This window comes from Schistocerca americana, chromosome 2 (assembly GCF_021461395.2).
Source record: "Schistocerca americana isolate TAMUIC-IGC-003095 chromosome 2, iqSchAmer2.1, whole genome shotgun sequence".
Lineage (NCBI taxonomy): Eukaryota > Metazoa > Arthropoda > Insecta > Orthoptera > Acrididae > Schistocerca > Schistocerca americana.
This window is the reverse complement of record NC_060120.1, coordinates 702324148-702338789: the sequence shown is the minus strand read 5'-3', so window position 1 is coordinate 702338789 and position 14642 is coordinate 702324148. Positions and strand designations below refer to the sequence as shown.

Genomic DNA, 14642 nt, shown 5'->3' with positions numbered 1-14642 from the left:
TATCTAGGAAGGGTGGACAGATTGTCATCAAAGAACGTCCAGTTTCATAATATGAAGGTAGTGGAACAGTTATATGTGAATGCTGGATGCCGGTAACTAAATTAAGGGTAGTAACAACAATGCATATTTGAGATCCGTGTCAAGTGATAGCACATATTTCTTTGCTGCATGGTTTCCGTATGCTATACTGATTCCCTTGTTCTGCTCGTGTCTTTGGTAACTCAGATACTTTAACAGTGATAGTACCACTCAGTGTTTCGCTGATGAACTATACAAAGAACTAGTCATCAATGAAACGAAAAAAAATTGAAGTTTGCTACTTTGGCTATTTCATTGTCAGAAGTACAAAGAACAACATATGGCATCTACCAACGTAATTATAGCGCCGTTAGTAAAATAAACACCATGAGTGTAATATGGTAAAGATGAATTGTGTTAGTGGGTATATGTGAGTAGACATCTTTTTAAAGCCACCAATTTATCCTCCTGCTCGTTCATGATAAGATTCTTGTTACTTGACTGCGGATTATGGTGTGCAGTTATCTATATTAATTACATCCTTATACTGATAGGATTTAGGCTGTCCTATATCCGTCGAAAGAATCTATTTTTTGGTCAAGATGGCTTTAAAGTGCTTGATTCTATCAACTAGTTGATGAACAAGCTCTTTGGTACATTATAATGGAACTCGTTGTTGATAAAGTTGTTTTCTTTTTGCTTTTACGCAGACGTTTTCAACTTTGATTTATTTGTGTCGACACAACCGTTAATACGACCGGATAGTATGTTGTGTAACGAATGTGTTTACTAGTTGCTGGCTGTGGTGATGTAATTCCACGAAGCTTGACTGCTTGACTTTTGCGTCAGTGGAATATATAACGTGGTAAAATATGGGAGAGACATTTTAGGTGACCTGCTCCTGATATGTAAATGATTGTGGGTAAAGGTGTAATTCACGCGACTCCCACTGTTGTGATAGTCTCTGTTAGCAACGTGACATTTTGTAGCAGAGAATGGCTGTAGTTCGGAAGTCACTTTTGCGAGCATACACACAAAATACTGAGGTCACCGCTGGACGCTGATCATCCACAATAAATTTGAAAACAAGTCAATTTAAATGAAGTTATTAATTTCAGCGATGTAGTACGCGTATTCTACGTGCTGGGTCTAGATTACTAATTTAGCCTTATATCAAATCACGATCAATTTTAAGTACATACCGTTTGTACCAACTCCGATAGTTTTATTTTTTATTTTTTTATATACTAATTTATTTTTTGGTGTTCTGTGGATCGTATTTGCGTCAAAAATGATATAGTGCGTGTTATTAGGCTTACAAATGAGATATCTTTCCTCTGTTACAACGTGGCAACATATATGTAATTAAAGTTTTTAATAATATTTATCTGCAACAAAATGTGATAAATTTAACACAAGGATCTACAGATACTATCTGTTCAGAAGTTCATTTGGCAAGCAAGGTTCACCATGCATAGATGATTTCATTTTTTAAAATTTTCGTTATCCGTTACTTCCTTTATTCAGAAGGGAGGTGATCAAAGGTTTTTGGGGGTGTATTCGTTGCAGGGTCAAAGTGGAATTAAAATTCAAGGTGAAAATACATCAGTGATAAGACTCGCTGATGAAATTGTTATCCTTAGTGAAAGTGAAGAAGAATTACAGGATGTGCTGAATAGGATGAACATTGTAATGAGTATGAAACATGTTCCGTGCTCATTACAGTGTTCATCTTATTCAGCAGCTATAATTACTTTGGTAGATGCCCTATTTTGTTCTTTGTACTTTTGACACTGAAACAGCCAAAGCAGCAAACTTCAATTTTTTTTTTTCGTTTCATCGATGACTAGTTCTTTGTGTAGCTCATTAGCTAAACACTGAGTGTTACCATCTCTATCAAGGCATCTAAGTTATCAAACACACTGTTTTAGACCTACGAAAAGAAAAAAGGAGGACATGTAGCAGGCAGTTAAGGGCTTCTTCAGACAACGGGTCACTGTGTTGTACCAAATGGGGATCTTCAACCTGCTGGATCGGTAGGATGATTGCCTCAGTGCTGACGGCGATTTTCCCTGATTGGCATATTGATACTGTACTATACGGCCTTCGAAGGAAAACTTTTTGATTGCCCCTCATGCAATTATTTTGGAATTGTTCCGACTCTTCGCAACGAATTTCATACAGGCTATTATATATTGTAAGGTTGCTGTTAGTATTATTATTATGTAGTATCCATGTCTTCGTATGGAGAATTTCTGATTCCACTGTTCCCTGTCTTCAGCTTCTTCCTTCAGTATGTCGTATCTCCTTCCATCTTTCATGTCGTCCAGATGTTGAATTCTTCTTCCTCGTCCGTCGTTTCCTCTGAGTTTCCCTTCGATGACATCATGTATGAGTCGCTCGTGTCTAAGTACATGTCCAATCCAGTTGGCCTTTCTCTGAAGAATTGTACGCAGAATACTTCTCTTCTTTCCTACTATTCGCAGTACATCGTCATTTTTTATGCGATCTGTCCACTTGATCTTTTCTATTCTCCTCCAGCACGAGATTTCAAAGCTCTTTAAGTATTTTTTCTCCTTCTTTCTCGTGGTGCATGCCTCTGTTAGTATAGCTGTTAGTATAGCTCACTTTTTAAACAGTCCCCTACCTGAAGTTCAATGAAGTATTTCACACGTTATCCATAGAGTAGGTTTCTACGCAGTTCTTTGTGTGGAATCAGAAAATTATTCTATATGGCACCAGTGATTGGACGTACGCTAAATGATTTCATCACCAAAATTATGAATTACTTGTAGGACAAGTAACGTTACTGAACTAAACCATTTGAGAAGATCTGTTGTACGTCATTTCCAATTCAAGATGTGATCAGTGTTAGACCATTAACCGAGAATCCATAAATAATACTTCTGAGTAAGTAATTTGTTGGTCCTTGCGCCTCTTCATGCCAGATTAAAGAACAAGAAGGAAAACAAAGAAGGCATACTGGGATTTACATTTCGCCAAGGACAAGGTCTAGATCATAACAGATGGAGAACAGGACAAAGGCGGGAATGGTATTCAGATGCATCCTTTCCAAAGGAACTCCCCTGGTATTTGCGGGAATTAATTTATAGAAACTGCATAAAATCTAAACATACGTGACGGGATATGAATTTGTGCTGCTTCTCTCCCACATCCAAATACAATGAAGTGACAAAAGTCGTGGGTTGGTAATATGCACGCATACAGGTGCCGGTAGTATCGTGTCCAAAAGGTACAAAAGGGCTCTGAATTAGCGGAGATGTCATTTATACTCAGATGATTCAAGAAAAATGGTCTCCACCGTGTTTGTGGCAGCACGATGGGAAATAATAGACTATGAACACGTAATGGTAGGTGGAGCTAGGCGCATGCGACTTTCCATTTCGGAAATCGTTAGGAAAATCAGTATTCCGAAATCGACAGTGTCAATAGTATACAGAGAATACCAAATTTCAGGCTTTGCCTCTCACCACGTACAAAGCAGTGGCCGAGATGGTTCACGTAACGACCATAATCAGCGGCGTTTACGTAGAGTTGTCAATGCTAAGAGACAAGCAACATTGCTTGAAACAATCTCAGAAACGAACGTGCGGCGAAATTTGGTGTTAATGGGCTGTGTCAGCAGATGACCCACGCAAGTGCCTTTGCTAACACCACGGCATCGTCTGCAGTGCCTCTCCCTGACTCGTAATTATGTCGGTTGGACGCTAGACGACTAGAAAACCGTGGCCTGGAGAGCTGGTAAGAGCTGATGGTAGCCGCGAAGCCATAGACCCAAGTTGTCAGGAAGACACCTTGCAAGGTGGTGGCGGCTCCATAAGAGTGTATAATCTGTTTACAGGGAATGGGCTGAGTCCTCTAGTCCAACTGAACTGATCATTGACTGAAAGTGGTCATATTCGACTACTCGGAGGTGATCTGCAGTCATTCATGGACTTCATATTCCCAAACAACGATGAAATTTTTATGGATGAAAATGCGCATTTGTCAGTGTGCCACAATCGTTCACAATCGGTTTGACGAACATTCTGGGCAGTTCGAACGAATGATTTGGCCACCCAGATCGCCAGCATGATTCCCATCGAACATTTATGGGATATCATTGCACCGACTACAACTTCGCAACGACGTGTGGCAATGGAGGCAGCATAGCTCATTATTTCTGCACTTCCAGCGACTTGTTGAGACGATTCCTCGTCCACTACGCCAGGTAAAAGCTCGTTGGACACGATATTAGGAGATATCCCAAGGCTCCTGTCACCTCAGTGTATAGTTCCTTAACTGCAGCGTCACCTCGCTCGGGCCGGCCGCGGTGGTCTAGCGGTTCTAGGCGCGCAGTCCGGAACCGCGCGACTGCTACGGTCGCAGGTTCGAATCCTGCCTCGGGCATGGATGTGTGTGATGTCCTTAGGTTAGTTAGGTTTAAGTACTTCTAAGTTCTACGGGACTGATGACCTCAGATGTTAAGTCCCATAGTGCTCAGAGCCATTTTCACCTCGCTCGGTAGAAAATCAATGCAGTTCAGAAAATATACTGAGCAAACCAGTAGTATAGGTAGAGTGGATCACAATTCTTTTGGCCCCATCGCGTCAACGCTAGTACCTTAGTTATAAAGTAACAGACTCGAACTCGAACGGGAGCAACATACTTTCCTTCCATATAATTTGTGTGTGATGCAGAAAGAGGAGTGATTAAGAACTATGCAAAGTACCTTCCGTTATGTGTGTACTGTAGTTTGTAGAGGAATATACACTCCTGGAAATTGAAATAAGAACACCGTGAATTCATTGTCCCAGGAAGGGGAAACTTTATTGACACATTCCTGGGGTCAGATTCATCACATGATCACACTGACAGAACCACAGGCACATAGACACAGGCAACAGAGCATGCACAATGTCGACACTAGTACAGTGTATATCCACCTTTCGCAGCAATGCAGGCTGCTATTCTCCCATGGAGACGATCGTACAGATGCTGGATGTAGTCCTGTGGAACGGCTTGCCATGCCATTTCCACCTGGCGCCTCAGTTGGACCAGCGTTCGTGCTGGACGTGCAGACCGCGTGAGACGACGCTTCATCCAGTCCCAAACATGCTCAATGGGGGACAGATCCGGAGATCTTGCTGGCCAGGGTAGTTGACGTACACCTTCTAGAGCACGTTGGGTGGCACGGGATACATGCGGACGTGCATTGTCCTGTTGGAACAGCAAGTTCCCTTGCCGGTCTAGGAATGGTAGAACGATGGGTTCGATGACGGTTTGGATGTACCGTGCACTATTCAGTGTCCCCTCGACGATCACCAGTGGTGTACGGCCAGTGTAGGAGATCGCTCCCCACACCATGATGCCGGGTGTTGGCCCTGTGTGCCCCGGTCGTATGCAGTCCTGATTGTGGCGCTCACCTGCACGGCGCCAAACACGCATACGACCATCATTGGCACCAAGGCAGAAGCGACTCTCATCGCTGAAGACGACACGTCTCCATTCGTCCCTCCATTCACGCCTGTCGCGACACCACTGGAGGCGGGCTGCACGATGTTGGGGCGTGAGCGGAAGACGGCCTAACGGTGTGCGGGACCGTAGCCCAGCTTCATGGAGACGGTTGCGAATGGTCCTCGCCGATACCCCAGGAGCAACAGTGTCCCTAATTTGCTGGGAAGTGGCGGTGCGGTCCCCTACGGCACTGCGTAGGATCCTACGGTCTTGGCGTGCATCCGTGTGTCGCTGCGGTCCGGTCCCAGGTCGACGGGCACGTGCACCTTCCGCCGACCACTGGCGACAACATCGATGTACTGTGGAGACCTCACGCCCCACGTGTTGAGCAATTCGGTGGTACGTCCATCCGGCCTCCCGCATGCCCACTATACGCCCTCGCTCAAAGTCCGTCAACTGCACATACGGTTCACTTCCACGCTGTCGCGGCATGCTACCAGTGTTAAAGACTGCGATGGAGCTCCGTATGCCACGGCAAACTGGCTGACACTGACGGTGGCGGTGCACAAATGCTGCGCAGCTAGCGCCATTCGACGGCCAACACCGCGGTTCCTGGTGTGTCCGCTGTGCCGTGCGTGTGATCATTGCTTGTACAGGCCTCTCTCAGTGTCCGGAGCAAGTATGGTGGGTCTGACACACCGGTGTCAATGTGTTCTTTTTTCCATTTCTAGGAGTGTATTTTGATATAAAGAGAAATGAAAATTAGTAAACAGCTGAGCTCCTTCCTTAACTAGGATGTAAATTACTTGACGTCTCGCTTCGAATAAGCCTCTGCTGACTCTTGTTTTAGAAAATGATTCGTGTCACGTCTTAAGTTTAACAATACTGAGTTATTCATTACCGTCCACCATTACCGCAGCAGAAAACAGTACTACCAGCAACAACGCAGTTTTGTAACTAAGTACCTATAAAATCAACGAGAGTTTGTGACTTGCTTTATGCGCTTTTATATCATCCTCAAGAATACGGCCTTCCACGAATTTCGTTTCCGAGAAACGGAAGGCGAATTTCTCTTCAACAACTTTTATAGAATCGGCTGTCTTTTACGTATACAATGGGCTTAAAAAAGTGTTAAATACTTCTACAGGAAGTAGTATTGGTAAAAACTAGAATAAAACATCTGCCCGGGTTCCCGGGTTCGATTCCCGGCGGGGTCAGGGATTTTCTCTGCCTCGTGATGGCTGGGTGTTGTGTGCTGTCCTTAGGTTAGTTAGGTTTAAGTAGTTCTAAGTTCTAGGGGACTTATGACCACAGCAGTTGAGTCCCATAGTGCTCAGAGCCATTTGAACCATTTTGAATAAAACATCTTATAATTGTACTTCCGGAAACCAAAACCCTGCTGAGAAAAGGGTCGTTTTACATGTGTCAAGTAATGTGTAGTATTTGGAAGAGCAGGCTGTCACAAGAGGTAGCGCAATGAATTACCACAATACGCACGTATGGCTAGATGAAAATCCTCGAGTAATAAAGGAGACGAGACATCAAAATCGCCTATCAGGATACGGTCAGGAATCATCGGTGACTGATTGATAGGGCTATACACTTTATCAGGCAGATTGACAGGTGCTGTGTATCACTGATTTCTGAGCGATGAATTACATGCGTTATTGAAAAGCGATACCACTGCCGAAAGACATCGATTGTGGTTTACAGGAGACGGGACACCACCCCATTTTCTGCGGCACGTGCGACAGTAGCAACGTGCCATGCGCGCTGAATTGCTCGTCGACATCCGATACCCTGACCTCTCCGATCACCGAACCTGAATCCGCTGAATATCTGGCTACGGGGACATTTAACAATTTAATACATTAATTGCTGTTTACCCAACGAGAAAATGTGCGGACGTTACAGGAGCGTGCGCCAATGCATGTGACTCAATCCGAATGGAGCCAAGTGCTTCGGAAAGTGTGCTTGGTTCACTGCGGAGACGGTCTGAAGGGTGTGTCAGGATGCGTGGTAACCTAATGCGGTACTAGCTATAGTGTCGGCTTCTAAGTAATAGACAGATGCGAATGAGAGGACAGATTGTTCCATATCTCCACAAGTATTACCTTCCGGCCATATTACCGGAACTCATTTTCTAGTTTCCAGCAGTACTCCTTCCTGTAGGAATGTGCGACACTTTTCTTAAACAGCCTTGCATAGCGCCATGTGTAAGAAATTTACCGTCAAAACTGTGACTTTCACAGCGCAATCTGTCAGTCTTCGATTGAAACACCTGTTAGACAATCGGCATAACTGTAAGGTTCCAGATTCTCCACTCGAGCTAAGACGTGCACGTCCTTGCTGAGGAGGAGACTTCACGAGCAATGTTGGCTGCCCTGTTGTGTGTGAAGATAGTTCTCGTGTGGCCTGTCGAACACTCAGTTGCAGCAAATATAACCACGAAAACGCAGCAGATAGCACATTTCGCTTTCCAGCGTGGTAAATTCTAACTGCACCTACACTTTCTCATAAATGCAGATGCAATTCAGATGTAAACATCTCGTTGTTATCTTTTTCCCTTCAGTGAATTCCGGTCCTACACCTCCGTAAGTAATAGAGAAAGCAGCTTATTAAAGGTCGTCAGTAAATTTTCATCCACTATGTTCCCTGACAACATAATGAGGTCAGTCCCGGCTATCACGCTTCAAAACAGACGATCCTAGCTCTCCACGTAGTCGACATAGCAATGCTTCGATTCTCCCACGCATTCTGAACACGTCGAGGTACATTACATAATTATGACGTAAGTAGGTCAACAATGATGGTCTGTAATTGGCTTACTCCTTTAAAGATAAGACCATTTGACGTAACACGTCACTTGTTAGATATCAATTACGTCACGTTATACGTTTGATACCGCACTTCTCTTCCTTAGCCTGACTGGCCGTATTAACCTTACCGTTGATAGGTTCAGGTATGACAGATGACATAATTGGCTACGCTATCTGTTCAGTTGTGACTGTATTTTTTGAAATCGATTGTTAACCTATTACGGCCACAGTAAACCTTTTGATTGTTACTTCCGTAGCATGAAAATGTACGTTTCACTTTGCTTTAACCCACTGCCGTTCTCATGGGTCTGCTTATCACTGTCGTGCTAGCGTCAGCTGCCTCATATGAATCTATCGCTGCAACCGGGGAACATCCTAACATGGCCCATTCCGAAACACGTTAGCCTTGAATGTGTCGTCCGTGACGTATATGTGGCAGGTCGTATTATTTTTTAAGCAAATGTTCTGTCTCCGGCGCTCAATCCTCGTGAAAGCTGTTCTTTGCAGTCATTCAGTGGTTTATAATTGTGCGGACCATTATTATTGTAGTAGTTTAATGTATGTACGCTGCCGTACGTACATCATTCACCCTTTCAGTGGTCTCTTCTTCTTATCAGCTGATACCTTATCAGGCTCTTTGCACCGTTTGGTTCTCCCAAACGACCGCTGCAAGCACACAGTAACTGGTAGTTACAATATCGATCAGCAAGAACGTTTTGTCCCTCTGACATACTTACGTTCTTCAGCGGGGTTGGCCGCACGGTCCGCGCGGCTCCCCCCGTCGGAGGTTCGACTCCTCCCTATGGTGTATGTGTGTGTGTGTGTGTGTGTGTGTGTGTGTGTGTGTGTGTGTGCTCTGTAGCATAAGTTAGTTTAAGTTAAATAAAGTAGTATGTAAGCTTAGGGACCGATGACCTAACCAGTTTGGTCCCATAAGATCTTACCACAAAAATTTTAAAATTTGACTACTTTTGTGATAGGCTCTCTATTCGTAATCGCCAACGTATTATATACTCAGTAATAATTTAGGATTTCTCTGTCGTTACTACTCATATTTACTTATAATTACATAAATTTGTTTGTTCACTTATTTCACGGTGCTTGTTTCTCGATAATATTTTCTGAATAGCTTACTTTCTTACGCGATTGTCGTTTGGTTCGCTTGCTATGCAACGAGCAACTTCTGGGGATTCTTTTTTGAATGTAATGCACATGGTTGTCTGAATATATTATGTTACTTTCCGACATTGTAAATACGTGTATGTGCTAGTCTTATATAAGTTTTTCTATTCGATAAATATTACCCAGGAGCTGTACAATTTATAGCCGCGTTACACAATGCTGGTTCGTTTTGTGAGATGAAACACACTGCCACTATTTGTACGTTTTGATCTGTATCTTTAATATATAGTAGCTCTGTCTTTAATGGCATAGCATTAGGAATAATATTTCCACGCAGCTGTATGGTAGCATTGCATAACCAGTCATGCAGAACGGAAAATACTTTACTGATTAAATTGTTTGTTTCGTTGCATGATATTTACTGAAAGTTGTTGTTAGTAAGTTTACATAAATTCCTAAAGAAGTGGACGTCAAAGAAATTGTAGCATTCGTGATGGAAATGGGAAACGCTTGAGCCTAGAAATCGGCATGCGTTAATTTAAAGAAAAGCTTTTGTATATTGCAAGCATTAATAACAATTACGAGATTCAGAAACTGATATAATAAGATTAATTTGTCATAGTGTCCTTTTAAAAACGTCATAACTGACTTGGAAGACGTTTTGCATGTACACCAATAAAGTAACGACTGCTCTTAGTGAGAAAAGGCAAAATCATCCTTAGAATCTCGATAACTGCACTGAATGTAAAGCAGTATTCGCTAAGGACCACACACCACATAAGAAGACTGCAATTACAGTATCCTCACCCTGCTTCAGAGCTATATCACTCATACTGGTATTATCCCCTCATTCATATAAAGTAGAATTATACTGCACCGACCCGTTAAATCGTGCACATATCACGAACATTCCTGATTAGTCTGTGCCGGCGTGTTACCCGTATCGGAACAAGGATGAAATTTTAGCCAAGTATTCGTCTGGCAATGTACCGTTGTTATTGACAGAACTTCTATAGTTATGAAGTTACACATAAACGTTAACTAACAGTATGCTTTCTGACAGTAGAAAGTGCAGCAGGCGAAGAGAAGATTGTTGGAGCTACGTTGTTAGAGACGTATTCGCCAAACTAGATGTATGGCCGGCCTTTCACCCGATTTTAAGCTTCTGGATTACTAACCTTTGGCCATATAAAATAGTAGCCTAGGTACAGCGTTTTTGAATGCCAATCAAAACGTCCTGGAATCAGGTATTAGTCCCAGACACTGCTTAATTAAAAACAAAATAATCAGCAATGGCGGCGGAAGGTGCTCAGTAAAAGGAGATACCCGCATTCTGCCAACGGCCTTGCAAAGAGGGTGGAGCAACGGGCAGAGGTTCATGGCCTCCAGTCCGAGGAAAATATTTAATAGCCAACGAAATCTTAATATTCTACAAGGAGGGACGTGGAGTTTCTAAAGTCTGAATGTGGTAGAGAAAATACAAAATCTAAAAATTTTCAGTCTAGGCGTCATTGAAGTGAAATTGAAAGAACGGAAAAGAGACGCAACTTTCAGATCAGATGAATATAGGATAATGTTAACAATAGCGGAAAATGGAATAGTATTCCTAATGGATAAGATGGCCAGGTAAAGAGTAGATCATTGAAAGCGGTTTAGTGACAGGATTATACTTATCAGAATCAATAGCAAACCAACTCAAGCAACAATAGTTCAGGTATAGATGACAATATCACAGGCAGAGTATGAGGGGAGAAAGACAGTGAAGGAGGATGCTCAATAGGTAAGTCAGTGTGTAAATGGAAAAGAAAATCTACTAATCCTGAGGGACTAACGCTGTGGAAGGTAAAGGAGCCATTTGTTAGAATGGGAGAGGGGAACGACTGAGTTCTGCAGTTAGTAATAGCAAATAAATAGAGCGGAAGAGGTATGCTGGGAAAATACCTGGAACACGTGGAGATATCAGCTTGATTACATCATGGTGAGACAGAAATTCCAAAATCAGATACTGGATTGTAAGGACAACACAGGAAAAGGAACAGGCTTACAACATAATTTAGTGATGAAGAGTTGGCTGAAGCTTAAGAGAACGCGTAAAGAAGTGAGCTATATAATTACTAAGAACTCATCTATTTGAAGTTCTGTGAGGTTTTAGATACTGCAGTTCAGCTAAAACATTCTGCAATATGGAGAGGACGCATACAGAAGTTGGACGGACAAATACACTATAGAACTTCAAAAAGTAAGTTACACATTACTAAGGCAGGCCAAGGAACTTTTACTGAATGCTGCCCTACAATCCAAAGTGACACAGAGGCATGGTAGTACGTTTCCATTATAGACACCAAGTCTCTGTACACAACAGTCGGAATGCTCTACCAATTATTGAGTTGATTGACAACAGAAATCAGCGCGTTGGTAACGGAGTCATTAGAGAACCTCCGTGTGAACGTCAACATCTCTTCCCCCTATTCCCACCCATCCCTCCCCCCCTCCCCCCAAGATGTTCTTACAGATGGCCGAAAATTCGAAAATCAAATGGCGCAATATCTGGACTTAACCGATTAGCATCTCCCGGTCAATTTGTTGGTACCATTTCATTACAACTAGACGCAACATTGCATTTGGTCCCCCTATCGTCATAATTTCAGAGTGAGTCTATGTGCGATTCAGATGGTATACCCACATGAATTGTACTGTCCTGCTTGCTACAACTCTGAAGTAGTTTCCAGTTGTCACGCTATTTCCCTCCCACGCTGTGATACACCTTTATCCTTACCTCTGCAGCACTGTATCTGCAGGAATCCCAAAACGTGATTTTTTGACAATGCTGCGGAAATGTCTCAGGGTGGGACGACACGTGTAACTTACTTTCTAAAGCCCATATGAAGTTATAAGGGAGGTAGTAACGAATAAATCTTGGCTAATAGAAGAAATACTTCAGTTGATCAACGAAAGAATGAAATACAAAAACATTCAGGGAAAGATAGGAATATAAAGTTATAAGCCAGTTAGAAAGTATATTAACTTGAAGCAAAGGAAAGCTAAAGTAAAATATTTGCAGAAAAAATGTTGAGAAATCGAAAAAAATGTTCGTAGGGACGACAGATTTAGCATAGAGAAACGTCAACTTTCGTTGGAATCAAAAGCAAAGCTGTCAATATGACAAGTTCAAAATGAATTCTGCTGCTAAACTCAGGTGAAAGAGTGGACATGCAGAAAGAGTCGAGTTAAGCAGGCAACGAGGAACTGTCTGATGACGTAATAGAAGAACGAACTGGAAGTCTGTTTAGAAAATGTAGAAGATCCAGTATTACAGTCAGAGTTTAACAGACTATTCGAGGATTTACGATCACATATGGCAGCAGGGACGATAATATATCTTCAGACCTTGCGTAAACAAACAACTCTTGGTGTCTAGATTCTATGACACCAGAAACATACCAGCAAACCTTAGGAGGAACATCAGCCACACGATCCTGAAACCATCAAGGGCAAATATATTCAAGAACGATGACACCGTAAGCTTAGCGACCAAGTTTCTTACAAGAATAATATATGGAAGAATGAAAAAGAAGATTGAGAATCTAGTAAATGACAATCAGTTTGGCTACTGGAAAGGTAAAGAAATCAAGGAGGCAGTTCTGACGTTGCACCTGCAACTTAAAGGAAAATGAGACATTTTAACAGGATCTGACGACCTAGAAAAAATGGTTATTATCGAAAAATGGTGCAAAATGTTTGAAATTCTCAGTAAAGTAGATATAAGCCATAGAGGAAGACTGGTACTATACACTATGATAAGAAACAAGAGCAAAAAATATGAATGTAAGACCAAGAACGTACAGGAATAAAAAGTGGGCGAGGTAGCGATACAAGGTTTCTTCATACGTTGGTGAAATAATGACGGAAAGAAAGGGAAAGTAGAAAAATGAAGTTAAAATTCAGGGTGAAAGGATATGATTCGCTATGACACTGCTTTTATCGTGGAAACAGGGGAAGAAATAGGACCTGTTGAAAAGAATGAACAGTGCAGTGCTCCCAGAATGAGGACTGAAAGTAAACCAAAGGTAGAGAAAGTAATAGGGAGCAGCAGAAATAACAGAGATAAACGTAATATCCAGGCTATGGACAAAGAGTTTGATGTAGTTATGGAATCCTGCTGCCTTGAAACGAAAATTCCACTAAATGAGCGAAATAACGTGATCATAAGAATCATACCAGCACAGGCAAAGAGGGCATGAATGGGAAAAGTAATTTTTCTTGTATCAAATATAGGGATTAATTTGATGAACAAATTTCTGAAAACGAATGTTTCGATCATAGGACCGTATAGAAGTGAATCATGGACTGTGGAAAGACCGAAAAAAAATAGACTCCAAGCGTTTCAGAAGAGATGCGTTTGAGAGGCAGGATGTTGAAAACAGGGTGCACTGACAAGATGGTAAATGAAGTTTTCTGCAGGACATATATCAAGAACCAGGAGATAGATTTCATGGTACCAAATAGAGCTGTAGATGGTAGATTCTGTGAGGCAAGACACAGATCTGAGTATTTTCAAAATGTCCAACAAATAATTTAGGACACTGAGTGCAGCTGCAATTCTGAGAGAAAGTTATTGACGCAAGAGAGAAAGTGAAATTAATTGGAGTACAAATGAAAAAAAAGTAATTCTATTTGAAAACACACGACAAACTGATGTAAACTTAATTTGGGATGTTTGTGAGAGAAAGTAAACCTTACCCTTTTGTGGAAGCCAGACGAAGTAGTTTTGAAAGTACTTATTTAATTCTGACTTAACAACTTATTCACATAATAACGCGTCCAGTATTAGTAAAAATGTGATCCAATTATGTAATATGCGCCTTAACTCTTACTGTTTCAATCCGTCACCCGGACCAGCCTTGTTACACATTATATCGACGTTTACACTATTTCCATAAAATTAACTGCCATTAGTCTCCGGCGTAACTTAATTTCTGTCATTCGAGCCCATTAGCTGCAGAACGTCGCATAATAATTTACTCGGTCTTGTGTCTACGAAACGTATTCATAACATTTTAATTTTTGTTTTGTTTTGTTTACGCACTGCTGTCATCGTAGCAGGAGAAAAACTTAGTCACTTGCTGTTCTGAAACTCATCTTTATTTAGGCGTTGCGAGGAATTTCATCTTCATAATATATGCAATAAGGTGACAAAAGTCATGTGCAGCACGCCGATTTAAATTA

At 41.9% G+C, this 14642-nt stretch overlaps 1 protein-coding gene across 1 annotated transcript in view; it reads left to right on the top strand.

Moving 5' to 3' along the window:
- The window catches only part of LOC124595598 (cholinesterase 1-like), a 130039-nt gene that overhangs the window by 100180 nt on the left and 15217 nt on the right, over positions 1 to 14642 (top strand). The gene's annotated exons all lie outside the window — the stretch shown is intronic.